The sequence below is a fragment of the Macaca thibetana genome, chromosome X (assembly GCF_024542745.1).
Source record: "Macaca thibetana thibetana isolate TM-01 chromosome X, ASM2454274v1, whole genome shotgun sequence".
In the NCBI taxonomy this organism is placed as follows: Eukaryota; Metazoa; Chordata; class Mammalia; order Primates; family Cercopithecidae; genus Macaca; species Macaca thibetana.
This window is the reverse complement of record NC_065598.1, coordinates 131,014,427-131,029,765: the sequence shown is the minus strand read 5'-3', so window position 1 is coordinate 131,029,765 and position 15,339 is coordinate 131,014,427. Positions and strand designations below refer to the sequence as shown.

The window sequence follows — 15,339 nt, the reverse complement described above, 5'->3', positions numbered from 1 at the left end:
TGGAATCTTTGACAAACAACTTGACGTGCCTCTTTAGCCTCTAGAAGCTATGTGGCTGAGGACTTTATCTTCTCATTGTTGTAGGTGAAATGACGATCATTTACAGGGTAGTTGCTAGAACGTGTTGAAAAACAAATTTTGGGCCGGGCGCGGTGGCTCAAGCCTGTAATCCCAGCACTTTGGGAGGCCGAGGCGGGTGGATCACGAGGTCAGGAGATCGAGACTATCCTGGCTAACATGGTGAAACCCCGTCTCTACTAAAAATACAAAAAAACTAGCCGGGCGTGGTGGCGGGCGCCTGTAGTCTCAGCTACTTGGGAAGGCTGAGGCGGGAGAATGGCGTGAACCCGGGAGGCGGAGCTTGCAGTGAGCCGAGATCACGCCACTGCACTCCAGCCTGGGAGACACAGCGAGACTCCGTCTCAAAAAAAAAAAAAAAAGAAAAAAGAAAAACAAATTTTGTTAAGTCAAATGTCTAAATCCACTGCTCTGGCTTAGTGATATAAATATTTTTGGACCGATAATTTGCATGTCTGCCTGTGTGTGTGTGTGTGTGTGTGTGTGTGTGTGTGTGTGTGTGTGTGTATTCTTTAGTCTCTGAGAAACCTTGGGGAAAATCTTTTACTTCAGTCCACCTGGCCACCTGAAGGTGCAGGTGATTGATTATGTCTGTAGGCAGACTTGCAATCAGCTTCCCAAACAAGAATGATGCATAAAACTAGACCTGGAAGAGTGCACTGAAAAACCAATCCTTAATGTCTCATAAATCATACATTTCAAATCTGACAAAAATCAAACAGCCTTATCCACACTCTAAAACTAAAAGTGAGTGACAAGACTTATAAATTAATCAAGTATAGAAATTTAGTTTTGTGCCATCCTTGTCAAAACAATCTTGCCAATAAAGCCTCTGCATTCCCAGCTATCATTTCCTTAGTACTAAAAAGGAAATTTAAAACCTTGTGACTATTACAAATTCTTGTTATTAGAAAGTCTACAGAACAGCTCACGCCTGTAATCCCAGCACTTTGGGAAGCAGAGGAGGGCGGATCGCCTGACGTCAGGAGTTTGACATCAGCCTGGCCAACATGGTGAAACCCCGTCACTACCAAAAATACAAAAATTAGCTGGGCGTGGTGGTGGATGCCTGTAGTCCCAGCTACTTGGGAGGCTGAGGCAGGAGAATCACTTGAACCCGGAGGCGGAGGTTGTAGTGAGCCATTATTGCACCATTGCACTCCAGCCTGGGCAACAAGAGCGAAACTCCGTCTCAAAAAAAAAAAAAAAAAAAAAAAAAAAGTCTATGGAATATTTAATGTCTTGCAATAGGAATAACATCCAGAGAGTTTTTATGTGGGCAAATAGAAACAGTAAAATGCTGACAAGACATATTATTTTGATTGTTATTTTCTTTTTCTAGGTTTCAATGCATTTCAAAAACAGTCCACGGGTATTTTCTATCTGTGCCTTTTATATCTACAGTAGTTCAAAAATGAGGCACAAATAAATCTCAGTGGTTTAAATACACAGGAAAATCCATTTTCAGAAGAGAAATACAGTGTACTACAGGAAGCAGTGGAGAGCTGGTCACTTACTGACAATGTACATATCCATTAGCAGGCAATAATAAGGAACAGGAGCAAAAGCTACTATGTCTTGCAAGAGGAATAACATCCAGAGAGATTTTATGTGGGCAAAGAGAATATCAATTCTAGAAGCAGTAAAATGCTGACAGCAGATACTTATTATTTTGATTGTTATTTTCTTTTTCTAGGTTTCACTGCATTTCAAAAACAGTCCACAAGTATTTCCTATTGTGTGTTTTTTATCTATAGTAGTTCAAAAATGAGGCACAAGTAAATCTCAGTGGTTTAAATACAGAGGAACATCCATTTTCAGAAGAGAAATACAGTGTATTACAGGAAGCTAGGGAGAGTCGGTCACTTACTGACAATATACATATCCATTAGCAGGCAATAACAAGGAACGGGAGCAAAAAAAAAAAAAACAAACTACTTAAACATACACCCCTAGGCAAGAGTACAATTCTCTCACTTGTTCAAATAGTAAGCCATCGGCAATAGGTATCCATACTCATTATTTCATGTAGCCTTAGCATTTGCTGGAACCCTGGCTGTAAAGAAGGGATGATTTTGTGTTCACAAGTTTACACGTATACATAGCCTATAACTCTGTACATATTTTGTTTAATCCTATTCTGTCAATGACATTTCTGTATAGAGTGACAACTCCTCTTCTCACTCCACATCTGCCCTGGAGATCAGCTTCCCTGCCCAGCCTAAGCTGAAAAACAGCCCTGGCCCAGCCCAGGGTGGGGTAATTTAAACAATGGTAAATGGGGACAAGGGCAAGATGCAGTGGCAGATGAATGTGATAGAAGGATATGGATCCATGGAGAGCCTGGAAAAAGGTAAGTGGGTGCAGTCAGGTGGACTGAAAAAAGAGTCACCCTGAGAGTGAAACAGACACGAAGAGTGACCCTCACAGCTACAGAAAGAAATGAAATGGGGCAGGAGAAAAGGGAGAAGAAAGCGAAATAACTTATTTTTTTAAGAATGCCAGATTAAGGCTGGGCGTGGTGGCTCACACCTATAATCCCAGCACTTTGGGAGGCCGAGGTAGGTGGATCACCTGCGGTCAGGAGTTTGAGACCAGCCTGGCCAACATGGTAAAGACCCATCTCTACTAAACATACAAACATTAGCCAGGTGTGGTGGCATGTGCCTGTAATCCCAGCTACTAGGGAGGCTGAGGCAAGAGAATCGCTTGAACCCGAAAGGTGGAGGTTGCAGTGAGCTGAGAGAGCGCCACTGCACTCCAGCCTGGGCGACACAGGACTCCATCTAAAAAAAAAAAAAAAAAAAAAAAAAAAGAAAAAAAAAAAAGGGATGCCAGATTAAAACAACAATTTCATGTATGTGTGCGCAGTTTAATGATACCACACTGCACACATTTACTACAATTTAACTTTTGACCTTAGTTTGGAAGCAGATGCAATCTTTAAAATCTCTATCCCACAATTTCAACAGATATCTCCCTTTATAAAGGAAAAAAAAATACTTTCATGGAGCAAAAGCCCTAATTGTGATTTTCCAGGCTACCATGTCTAAAGACTCTTTTAATGTCATCTTTCATTTTTGTACCTATAGGCATACTTCATATATGCCTTGGCACTAGCCCCATAGGCTAGGGGAAATTAAACTGAGAGTTAGACCCATTCAAGAGGTTCCCCATCACTAAATATTCAATTACAATAAAGCAAATAACATGAAAAATTCCTGTACTGCCCACAACTGTTTGGAACATATTCTGAAATTAGGAAGTATTATACTCGGCCTTTTAGTATCCTTTATAGTATACTCCCACCAGAAGAGCTTGTTCTTTTGAGGGTCAGGCCATGAAAAAGTTCTTGACTGGGAGAAATCTTTAGGAAATAAAAAATTACCTACCTATGAAGACAACCTAAAAGTTCAAGCTGGAACTCTGATGTTAGCACATTAGATGCTTGACCCCTTTGAGCCTCAGTTTCCTCATCTGTAAAATAATGAGAGGTGGGTACTGACAGCCTCTTTTAGCATTGAAACTCGATCATTCAAGTTGGAAGAGGAGAAATTTAAAGGAGCTATCCTTAAGCTTCTTTAAATAGCTGTCAGGAAGATGCTATAGCATAGTTCTCCAACTGCCTGTCAGCTTTCCCTTTTCATGGGTTATGACCGTGACTTCTATCTAGAGATGTAGCAGTCATTCAGAAAATCTTCTAGTCATTTAAAAAAAAATAACACACTATATAAGTTGGAGGTTTTGCAATGGGCTTGAATCCACCATTTTTAGAAAGTACTGCATTTTTAAAGGACATACAAAATATTGTCATTAATTTATGGGTGGTGAATTATGACTGATTTTGGTTTTCTTCTTGAAGCTTTTCTGTATTTTCTGCATTTTCCTACAATAAAATGTACCATTCTTACTGACAAATTTGATTTTCAAAAGGATCATTCATTCTTGCAAGTTCCATCAGATCGCTCAAGTCTACTCTAGAATGAATCAGTGGGTGATGGGACAAATCAGATGGTATCACCATGCATGTCTATACACAGTGGTTGATTACCCAAGTGGCTGATTGCTGTAGTAGAATCAGGACATTATTATTATAATCAGAATCTATGACTCACGGTTCTATGTGGAAATCAAAACATGCATTTTATCTAAATAACATTTTTTTCCAGCATCCTGGCCCTTGAGAATCATGGTTAAAATTCCTTTCCAACTGAAGTAAATGAAATGAAACATGCAGTCCTTTTCCTGCACCCCCCCACCCCCAAAAAAATGCTTTTCAGATAAAATGATTGTGATTGGGCTATTTTTTAAATGTTTCCTCTTTTTGTGCTCTGAAACAAAACACATTAAAACTTAAAATAAATATTTAGTTGTCAAAACAAAACAACCCCATATGAAAAACACAAGAATGAATTTGATGCCGTGTATTATAAAAACATCTTCCATAGCAAGCACAAATGTTTAAATTGTGTAAAAAGAAGACAAAAACCAAATGTTGTCACTCCTGTGTTCTACAGGACAGCCCTAAGAAAGGTGGAAGGTGAGCTACTGAAAGGTTAAGCACAGACTTCCATAACTTCCAGATTCATGGTTATCAAAGCACAGCTTGAAAAATTCAGGTAAGACAGAAAATGAAGTTGGACAAAATGACAATCACTGTTTCAATTTGAGTAGATCTCTAGAACAAATTCCATGTAGAATTCAATTCTCATCAGCTGAGGAAGGTACAGCAATTCACCTCTCCATTCTCTACCTGAATATAATCCAACGTCTACTACACGTTACCTCTCAAATTACTTTTTTTTTTTTTTTTGAGATGGAGTCTAGCTCTACAGAGCCCAGGCTGGAATGCAGTGGTGCTATCTCGGCTCACTGCAACCTCCGACTCCTGGGTTCCAGCAATTCTTCCTGCCTCAGCCTCCCGAGTAGCTGGGATTACAGGCACCCGCTACCACGCCTGGCTAATTTTTGTGTTTTAGCCGTGACGGGGTTTCACCATGTTGGCCAGGCTGGTCTTGAACTCCTGACCTCAGGTGATCTGCCCAGCTCAGCCTCCCAAAGTGCTGGGATTACAGGTGTGAGCCACCACACTCTGCCTGAAATTACTTTTTACCCAGGGCCTACCTTCCTTTCTCCAAGAGGCTCAACTTACTTCCAACTTTTAGAGTAAGCTGCAAAAAGTGGCTTGGTTGTGGGACATCATTTCAAATCCCAGCCCTGCTGCTTATTAGTTGTGCAATCTTAGACAAGTTACCTAACAAATATATCCCAATCTCATCTGTAAAATGTGCATCATAACTGCAGAGTTGCTGTGAGGATCAAATTAGACAATGGGTGTATATTTAATTTGCATGCTTCCTGAAATTTTAGTAGGTGTTCAATTAATGTTGGTTCTCTTTTCCCCTACTCCTTGTCACTTACTCCAAGTATGATCACATTTAGCATTCATGGTTTTAATTACTCTCAGGCAAGCCCAATGGTATATAGGACATATAGTAATTTTGATTTTGTTAAGATTTTGAATGATGCATGCCGAAATAGAGATAATGCATAGTTGTGCTTAAAACCATGAACTTCAAAGGAGTAATAATCTTAATCTTGATTTCTACTTCTAACCTTGATGAGCTGTGAGGCCCCAGGCAAGTTCCCTTACCTCTCTGAGTGTGGTTCCTCATTTACAAAATGAAGAGAATATATAATGTATACAAGTCCTCTGGCACAGAGTAAGTGCCATAAATGGTAGCTGTTATTTTCTTTAATTCTTCAGGTTGGTATGCAGGAACTAGTCACTTTTATTTATTTATTTTATTTTTTTAAGACAGGGTCTTACTCTGTCACCCAGGCTGGAGTACAGTGGTGCAATCTCAGCTCACAGCAACCTCCAATTCCTGGGCTCAAGCGATTCTCGTGCCTCAGCCTCCCAAGTAGCTGGGACTACCGGCGCACACCACCACACCCGGCTAATTTTCTGTATTTTTAGTAGAGACAGGGTTTTGCCATGTTGGCCAGATTGGTCTCGAACTCCTGGACTCAAGTGATCTGCTTGCCTCAGCCTCCCAAAGTACTGGGATTACAGGCGTGAACCACAGCACCTGGCTGGAACTAGTCATTTTTGAGACTAATAAAGTGAGCTCTGCCAACTACTCAGTCACCTCAAGACGCTGTTATTGTTCTCTACTCTCCCAGAATTATGTTCTGCTACATTTTGTAGAGGAAATTACATCAACCTCAGCATTACTGACATTTCAGGCTGGATATTTGCTGCCGGGCACTGCCCTATGCGCTGTTGGATATTTAAGCAGCATCCCTGCCTCTACCAACTGAATGCCGGTAGAGTGCATCTGGCAAAAATTGTTGAGTGACCCCTGGGGGGGGCAAAAGCGCCCTGGCTGAAAACCACCAGTGTGGCACTATCCACACAGAGGGGGTTTCTCCAGGCACTCAGGAAGTAGCCCTCTAGAAGGTCAAAGATATATTTGAGCTACTATTTAGGACTATCCACTCTTCTGGGCTCCATCATGCATTATTATCCATAATTCAAAGTTGACCCCAGAAAAATATTTTGGGGAGGCCCAATTTGCCATCAGAGATGCATTAAGTCACAGGAAGGGATGCTGGCCTTCCACTTCTCCCTACTCTATACAGTAATACAAAGCTGAATGTAAACATCAAGAAATCAGCTATGTCTTATTTACTTTATTTTTTTAAAAAAGAAAAGGCCATAGACCCTAATATGACTTATAAACAATACGATTTCCCAAAATGAAAAAATTTTAAAAAAAAACATGTCTTAGTTGAGAAAGCAAGGTACAGTTTATGCAGTGAATAAGTGACTGGAAAGAAACGCCCCCACCGTTTGCATGGTTTTATAGAAGGTTGCTATGTGTATCTCCAAAAAACTCCAGACAATTCTTGATTATTCACAACAGATTCACTATCTATTTTTCATTTTCAAAACTGCACCAGAAAGGCGGAAGCCATTTCTTATCAACCAAATATCTCCACATCTAGCATGGAGCCTCCAACAGAGGAGGTAACTCGGCAAACGTTTGTTGAATAAACGAACAGTCATATATTCTGCTTAATTAAGTACACCATTGACCAAAAAAGAACCTTTCTCTGCTCTTCTCCCACAGGAGCTAAAAGATCTTTTAAGAGAAAATAATTACAGTCTCCTCCCTTTTACCCCAAATCCAAACAACTAGATACTTCAATTAACAAAAAAAGTTCAGTAGGCAAAAGTTGGGGAAAGCAGCCAAATAGATAAGGCCTCAAGTTCAAGCAAGCAGGAACATTTGGTTCAACTCCCATAAGGTTATAAAAGCCAACGTTGCTGGCACGGGGGGGGGGGTGGAGGCGGGGAGAGGCATGGGGAAGAAGGGAACTAGGAGGTGGAGAGTGGAAAAACAGGGTTCAGTCACAGGAAATTACCTTCCATGCCTTCAACAAACTTTTCTAATGCTCAAACTTTAGAGGTGAGGGTTAATTTCTTATATGAAAACTTGATTTACAAATTTTCAAATGCATATCAGCAAAATCTTTAAGAACATCTAGCAAGAGAATCTGATCCGACTTCTGTTAATTCCTGAAATGTCTTTCATGTCCTCGGGGGCAACAGATTCTCAAAAAGCCAGGTAAAAAATATGCCATTTACACCTTTTGTCCAGAGAGAAACTTAAAGCCCACTTCCTATCAACATGCTTCTCTCTGTAAAAGATTTTTACCACTTTCTGCATTCTACTCCTCAGAGAAAAACACGTTAGGCTTAAATTTTACTATAAAAATATGCTATTTTTTCTATTGTTATTTGGGCACAGAGTGAATACCATATTAACATTATAATACAGTAGTGTAAATAAATGCATTTTTGTTGATCTTTGTAACTAAAAATCTATTTCCTCTTAAACATTTCCAGTTTGACACTTCCAGGAAAAAAAAAAAATAATTACTTTGTTTTAGCGGTCCATTCATTTAATATATATTAAATTACCTCCAATGCACTCGTATTATACAGGAGGAATTTTGTCAATTTAAATCTTACACAATGTTTCTTAGTTTCACTCAAAAATCCAGACTTGGTTGAAAAAAATATTTTCCTTTTCTGAAAATTAAATATGGGAATGGTACCCTAGAATTTCAAAAACCATATATGGTTACAGAATCTATATGATAGTCTTAGACTATGTACTTATTGTGAGGTGGTTTGCACAAATCATGGCCTATCTGACCAATTTCCTGTTGCATAAAGATTATATTGGCCCTTAAAAATGTTAAATAAGCATTTTTAAAGACTGAAGGTAAACACTTGATTGGAACCTTATGTAACCAAAAATGGGAAAACACTATAGTCTCACCACATAAAAGGCAAATGCCTGCTCAATACGTATTCTTCTTAAGCAAATATGAACATGAGTTTGTAAACGCAAAGCTACCATCCCAGAAGCCCTTGCTTCTTCAGTGTAAGGATCCGGAGGTCCTGGTTCTTGGAGATGAGCTGGGGTGGGAAAGGCTTTACAAAATTCCAGGGGGGCCCATAATTTAAACTTGTGCTATTCTGCAAATGTTCACATTTCCAAGGAACACCATAACATTTACATTAAAACTGTCTTAATCAAGATGACGGAAAAAATTATTCCTGCTGTTCTATAAGCTTGCCATAGATTTGATAACCCAGACAAGAATTACAAGCAATTACAAGATGATGGCTCCAATTAGGAAAACTGGATCTATTCCAAATCCAAATCAAAGGGGGCTCGGATAATCCCGAAGGGATAATTTAAATGAATACAAGGGGACTTCCAGCAAATACATACGCTTATTCTACTATTTCTACTCTTCTGAAAACCAAGCGAAATGCTACAAGGATGTTATCTCCTGCCCTTCAGGAATTCAAAATCCAAACCTGGCATACCATTAATAAGCCTCGTCCTTTTATTTTCCCAAGGGGTCTCCCTAGCATGGGGTGTTTATTGTAAAGGGCAATCAAAACAAACCTGAAAAACTCGCACATTCCCAAATGCAGAAAATAATATAGCGCTCACCACGAACGACACAACAGTGACTTAGCCTTGATGATTTTTTAACCTTTACCTAGTCCTGGACGACTAAGAGCAGAGAGGAAAGGAAGAGAAACTTCGAAAGCAGAAATCTCTCTCCCAGAGCCTAGAACAGACGGCACCTTGTAAGGATTTCACGCTTTTTGAGACGGGAAAGGTCACGCCCTGCAGTTTTGAAAACCCACCTTCTAAGGCTCAACCCCCGTGATAGAACCTTCCTCGTGCTTCTCTAGATTCCACGCTGGAGCTGAAATACCCCCTCCCCACCCCCACTCGCCAAACCCGCGCCATCCCCCTTGGACAGAAGAACCACAGCCGGCCCTCCCCCTCCCTCCTTAGTCTGTACCCCACCCCCATCCTCCAACCACCCCGCAAGCATCCGCGTCAGGAAAACCCAGGCGGGCCCCCTCACCTCTACTCCTCATCGCCACCCCAGCCATCCTCGTTAAGCAAAGCAAAGCAGGTCTCCCACCTCCCCCCTCCACAATCCCCGCCATCCTTGATGGGAAAACCAAGGGAGTCGACCCACCGCTTCATCCTCACCCGCTCCCCACAGCCCCTGCTAGCTATCCTGGCTGAAAAAACCAAGAGGTGTCCCCACCTCGCCGCACCCCCCACTGCCCGCCATCCTTGGTGACAAAACCAGGGCCCCCCCCTTCACTCCCTTCTCACTCCCCACCATCCCCGGCACAGGAAAACATGGAGAGCCCCCATTTCACTCCCAATACCCCACCTCCACCCCAGTGCCTCCTAGTCCCCATCGAGGCGAAAACCCAGGGGAGGCCGAGGCACACACAAGGGGGGACCTCGCAGTCCCTCGTCCCGCACCCCGCAGCCCGGGACGCCCCCGGCCCCCGGCCTCAGCGAGGCCGCCGAGGCCGCAGGTACCCAGCCCTGGAAGGCCGAGCAGCCGGGACCGCAGGGACCAGCCCAGAGCGGCGGCGGCGGGGCAGGAGGGCAGCCGCTCCCCCGGGACCCAAGACGCGGGCGGGCGGGAGGCACACACGCGCGCACAAGCGGAGAGAAAGCGGGCTTACTGCGTGGGGATGCTCGCCCGCGCAACTGTCTCGGCGGCGGCGGCCACTGCCTGCACCGAGGCCGAGGCGCGGCGGTGGCGGCGGCGGCTGCGGACTGAGCCCCCTCCGCCGGCGGCTGCGGACTGAGCCCCCTCCGCCGGGCGGTGGATGTAGGGCGCGGGAGGGGCGCGAGGGGAGGGGTGCGCGCGGGGGAGGCGGGGAGGGAAGGAGGGGAGGGAGCAGGAGCGCGGGGGCGGGCGCGGCTAGCCCGGGGCGGGGCGCAGCGCGCGCCGGGCCGGGTTCTGCCCACTGCACGGAAGCTGTGTGCGGGGCGCGCGCGCGGGAGGCGGCCGGACGGGCGCGGGGAGGGGGGCGGCTCGCCACGCACTCTGCGCGCCCACGAGTCCCCGCCACTGGAGAGGCCCAGGCGCGCGGAGAGGGTGGCTGCGGGGACGCGGTGGCAGGCTCTTTCCCGAGGGCCGGCTCGGATCCGAAGGCCGGGAGGAGGGCGGGCCGGGGGCGCCTCGGGCCCCCTCCCTCGCCCAGCGGGCCTTAGAGGCCGGTGGGAGTCACGAGTCACTGCGGGCAGCCGGGGCTGGGGAGGTGGGAGCAACAAAGACAGCCAAGTGAGGGTGGTGTCTCGCCTCACTGGGGGTCTCGCTAACCTGCGCACTCCCTGAAAAGCGGCCCCGGTTCGGGGCGCACGCCGTTTCGGCCCCCGACTTCGAAACCCGGTGGCTCGGAGCGGCGCAGAAAGGCCCGACGACCCCTCCCCCTTAGTAACAAGCCGGAGGGAGCTAAAGAAGCCCCATCCATAATCCTAATGCCACCATCCAGAGCGTTTTAGCGTCACTCAGAAAGCACCGATGGCAAAGCGGCGCGTGGCGTCTCTTTCACTCAGCATTCAGTTTACTGAGCCCTCGCCATGTGCCAAGCTCAGTGCCGGGCGCTGGTGATAACAGCGTCGTCTGCAGACAGTACCCACCCTGCCCTGGGAGCTTATGATCTACTGGGGGAGACAGACAATAAAGAAGTGAGAAAATAATCAAATTTGGATAAAGCCTGTATAGGAAAAGTGCAAATAGTGTGATTAGGAAAGGAGGAGGTGACATTTAAGCTGAACCCTGAAAGCTACGAAAGAGCCAGGAAAAAGTTTTCCAGAAAGCAAGCCAGAAGGAGGGACCAAATCTTGATGCTTTGCAATCAAAAGGTAGTGATCATGATTGGCGCCAGGAGAGCTGGGGAGAGTACCAGAAAGTAAGGCTGGACAGGTTGGCAGGGACTAGATCGTGGATTGCATGCTTGTCCATGGGCAGGTGCAGTCCATGGGCAGGCCACTTCATTCCAGAATCAATGGGAGGGCATTGAATGAGTGGCTTAACCCCAAGGCGTGACGTGGTCTGACTTACATTTCTTTTAACTGAGCTTTTGTCTTTTGGGATGATTGTAGATTCACATGCATTTGTAAGAAATAATACAGAGAGATCTGGTGTCCCCCTTGCCCTATTTCCCCCAATGCAAAACTACACTATAAGATAACTAGAATGTTGACATTAGTACAATCTACCAATCTTATTTTGATTTCTCCAGTTTTACTTCGTGTGTGTGTGTGTGTATGTGTGTGTGTATGTGCGTACGCGTCTGGTATGTGTGTGTTTAGGTCTATACAATTTTATCACGTGTGGCCTCTTTCCATTACCGTGATCAATGCATAAAACAGTTTCATCATTGCAACGACCTTACCTGTTGTACTATAATTATAAAATAGCAATAACCATCTCCTCAGTTCCCCAAGTCTTTCACCATTGGCAACCACGAATCCATCCTCCATTTCTGTAAGTTTGATATTTGGAGAATGTTTTGTAAATGAATCATACAATATTCATTTTGAGATTGACTTTTCTCACTCAGTTTTGAGTTCCTTGAGATTCATCCAAGTTGTTGGGTGTTTCCATACTTGCTCTTTTTTATTGCTGAGTAGTATTCCAGATCTGATTTACATTTTTAAAAGACCACCTTGACTACTATATGGAGAATGGTTCAGAACAGATTAAAAATTGAAATAGGGAGATTAGTTAGGAGGCTTTCTCAATAGTTTCTATCAAAGCTGATGGTGGTTTAGATTAGGGTGGTGCTAGTGGAGGGAAGTGGAGGGATTTGATGGAACAGGGTTGCAGAGGGAATTGGAGTTGAAGTAGAGACAGCATAGGGTAGACAACTGTTTTGAGACTTTCCAATGTAAAGGGGAAGAAGAATGGAGCAGAACTGGAGGAGCGAGTAGGGACAAGAAAAGATTCTCTTCTCTCTTTGTGATTTGAGAGATGAGAGCCTGTTGGTCAACAGTTTAGGGATAATCAGTAGAGCGGTTGGTAAGGCACGACGGGAGGCTTTACTAAAGGAGTAAAGTTCCCTGCCTAGGTGAGATGGAATAAGGGCTGGATTCATGGGAAGAATTGGCCCTCGATCTGCTGAAAGTCATTCTTCACTGTACAGAAGACCATGGAGGTAGATGATGATGGCAGGAGCGGGTGTAGGGGTGGTGTGGTATACATAGATCCAGCAAATAGATCCTCATGATTCCTATTTGACCCATGTCTCACAAACTGGCTAGTGGTCTCCCTTACCAGAGAACCAGCAACGTAAGCCCTTACAAAGTCCCCTTCTCTGCCCCTGGCACCAGGGGCCTGGGCTTTCTCTTTTCCCCTTCTAAGCCCTCAGAAGCACTGAAGTTTGGTCCTTCTAGACGGCAAGAGAAGTCCCGCTACACTGCCTAGGAGAAGAGGAAGCCAATCTGCCCCCACTCCATCAGAGAAAGGCATTGAACAATTAGCTTGGCCACAGACAACTCCCCACCCCATACCAGCCCTGTGCCCAGCCCAAAAGAAACAGCCAAGAGGCACCCATGATGGAAGGCTCTGGACAGAGGACCCTCTTTCAGGGAAACTTCTGGCTATTCTTTGGCATTCAATCAGTGTTAGTTGTGATTCATTCTTCTCAAGACTCCTTCCTTTCTCCCTCTTCCTTTATTCATTCTTCCTTCTTGTTTTTCCCACTTGTCACTCCCCCCATCTCTGCTCCATTCCTACCTTCTTGCTTCCTTCCTTCCTGCCTCCTCCACTTCTTTCCTCACTTCCTCGCTTGTGCAGACATTGGTGATGCTCTTACTAGATACAAGGCATGTCCTGCCTCCCACATTGCCCCAGCTTAGTCTGCACCCAAGGCCAGCCCAGTCTGCCTCTTAACACTTCATATCCTTGAGACAGACTCAAATTATGTGGGTCATGGAAACACATCGTTCCAATGAAAGCATGTCAGGGACTGTAGTTTGTGTTGCAGAACAAGCAAAACGAATAAAAAGAAAGGGGTTGCCCAAATTGTGAACTTGTGTGCTACATTTTGGTAATGTTTTCAGTGTTAGGAAGTAAAAAGAAATTAAATAGGCTAAAAGCAGGTAGTGTGATCTCAGATCTGATCTTTTGGATTTCTATTTAGTAAGGAACAGGGTGCGAGGAAAATGGCCTTCAATTTCAATAGAATTTAAAGCACCCTTGGAAGGAAATATGGAGCATTTATCAGCACACAAAGTAATCAAGTCCTTTACATTCTCTTCAAAAAGTACCATTAGAACTAATAATTCTAAGTTATTGAAAATGTATTATGTAATGGACAGTTTGTATATATCATTTTATTTACTCTTATATGAGATACTTTACAGATGAGGAAACTGAGACTTAAGCAACTTTGGAACCAGGATTTAAAACCAAGCAGCATAGTTCCAGAGCCCACAATCCAAACCTGTATACTCTGCTTCCAAAACAATGAAAGTAGAGTGTTCATCACTTTTATTACAGTCATCCAAAGTGGCTGCTTCTTTCAGGTAAGTGATTTTTCCCCCAAAGTGGTGCTCATCTGACTTTGTCAATGGAACCCACAGGGAAGCACTGACTCCATTTCATGATCATCCCTTGTCCTGTCAATAGTGGAGCCCAAAACAACTCTCAGAGAACACATCTACTTCTCCAGCCAACCTTACCTCCTGCCTCTCCCCAAGTAGGCTGTTAGTCTGGGATCTAGAAGGATCTCCAAAAACATCCTGTGCATTCCCCTCTTGAAACCTTAGTTACTGCAGTAACTAAGTAACCTTCTGCCTAGAAAAGTTTCAACAACTTCCTGTAGGTCCAAGACTGAACTCTCCCCGGCCTGCCCCCACCCTGATCTATCCCCCCCCACACACACACACACACCATTACCTGTCTCCATTAATGGCACACCACCCACCCGTGGCCAAAGTAAAAGCTTCTATTACTTTTGACTCAGTCTTTTTCACATCCCATAGGTCATCAAGCCCTAGAAATTCTATTTCTGAAATAGTGAAACCTCACCGTCCCTTTCAAGCCGTTCCTGACCAACTCAGGCAGAATCCAGTTCTCCTGTGGCATTTGGTTCATGCTGATAGCACAGCAGGTAATCATGACATACCTGGTCATTTCATGTGTCTATTTTCCCCGGCAGATCATAAGCTCCTTGAGGGCACACAATGTATTTTCCTTGTTTATACTTCCAGTTTCTTGGAACATGGTAAGCATTAAATTATAGTAGTGTTGTTTTGTTGTTGTCGTTGTTGTTGTTGTTGTTGTTTTGAGATGGAGTTTCACTCTTTTGCCCAGGCTGGAGTGAAGTGGTGTGATCCCTGCTCACTGCAAGCTCCGCCCACCGGGTTTAAGTGATTCTTCTGCCTCAGCCTCCTGAGTAGCTGAGATTACAGGAGCCCACCACTACGCCTGGCTAATTTTTTGTATTTTTAGTAGAGATGGGGTTTCGCCATTTTGAAAACTCATTATGGTAAAATATAAACATATACATAATAGAGAAAATAATGTAATGAACTTCTATGCACCCAACACCCAACTTCAGAAATTATCAACACATGATCTATTTTGTTTTAATTGTAGTTATCCTACCAATTCCCTCCAATACACATACACTGGATTGTTTTAAATCAACTGCAAAACATCGTATCATTCCATCCAGAAATACTTCAGTGTATGTGGCTAAAAGATAAAGATGCTTTTCTCCTTTTTATAACATAAGAACAATATCATCATTACACCCAGGAACAGTTACTGAAAATTTCTTAATACCAAAAAATACCCAGTCAGGATTCTGAATTCTCCAGATGTCTCCCAAAC

The 15,339-nt window shown here is 44.1% G+C and overlaps 1 protein-coding gene across 1 annotated transcript in view; it reads right to left on the bottom strand.

Moving 5' to 3' along the window:
* Positions 1-10,290, bottom strand: part of FHL1 (four and a half LIM domains 1) — a 67,918-nt gene extending 57,628 nt beyond the window's left edge. Inside the window, exon 1 of the mRNA XM_050777196.1 lies at positions 10,172-10,290. The gene's annotated coding sequence lies outside the window, so the exon portion shown is untranslated. The remainder of the gene's footprint in view (positions 1-10,171) is intronic.
* Positions 10,291-15,339: the final 5,049 nt, after the last annotated feature.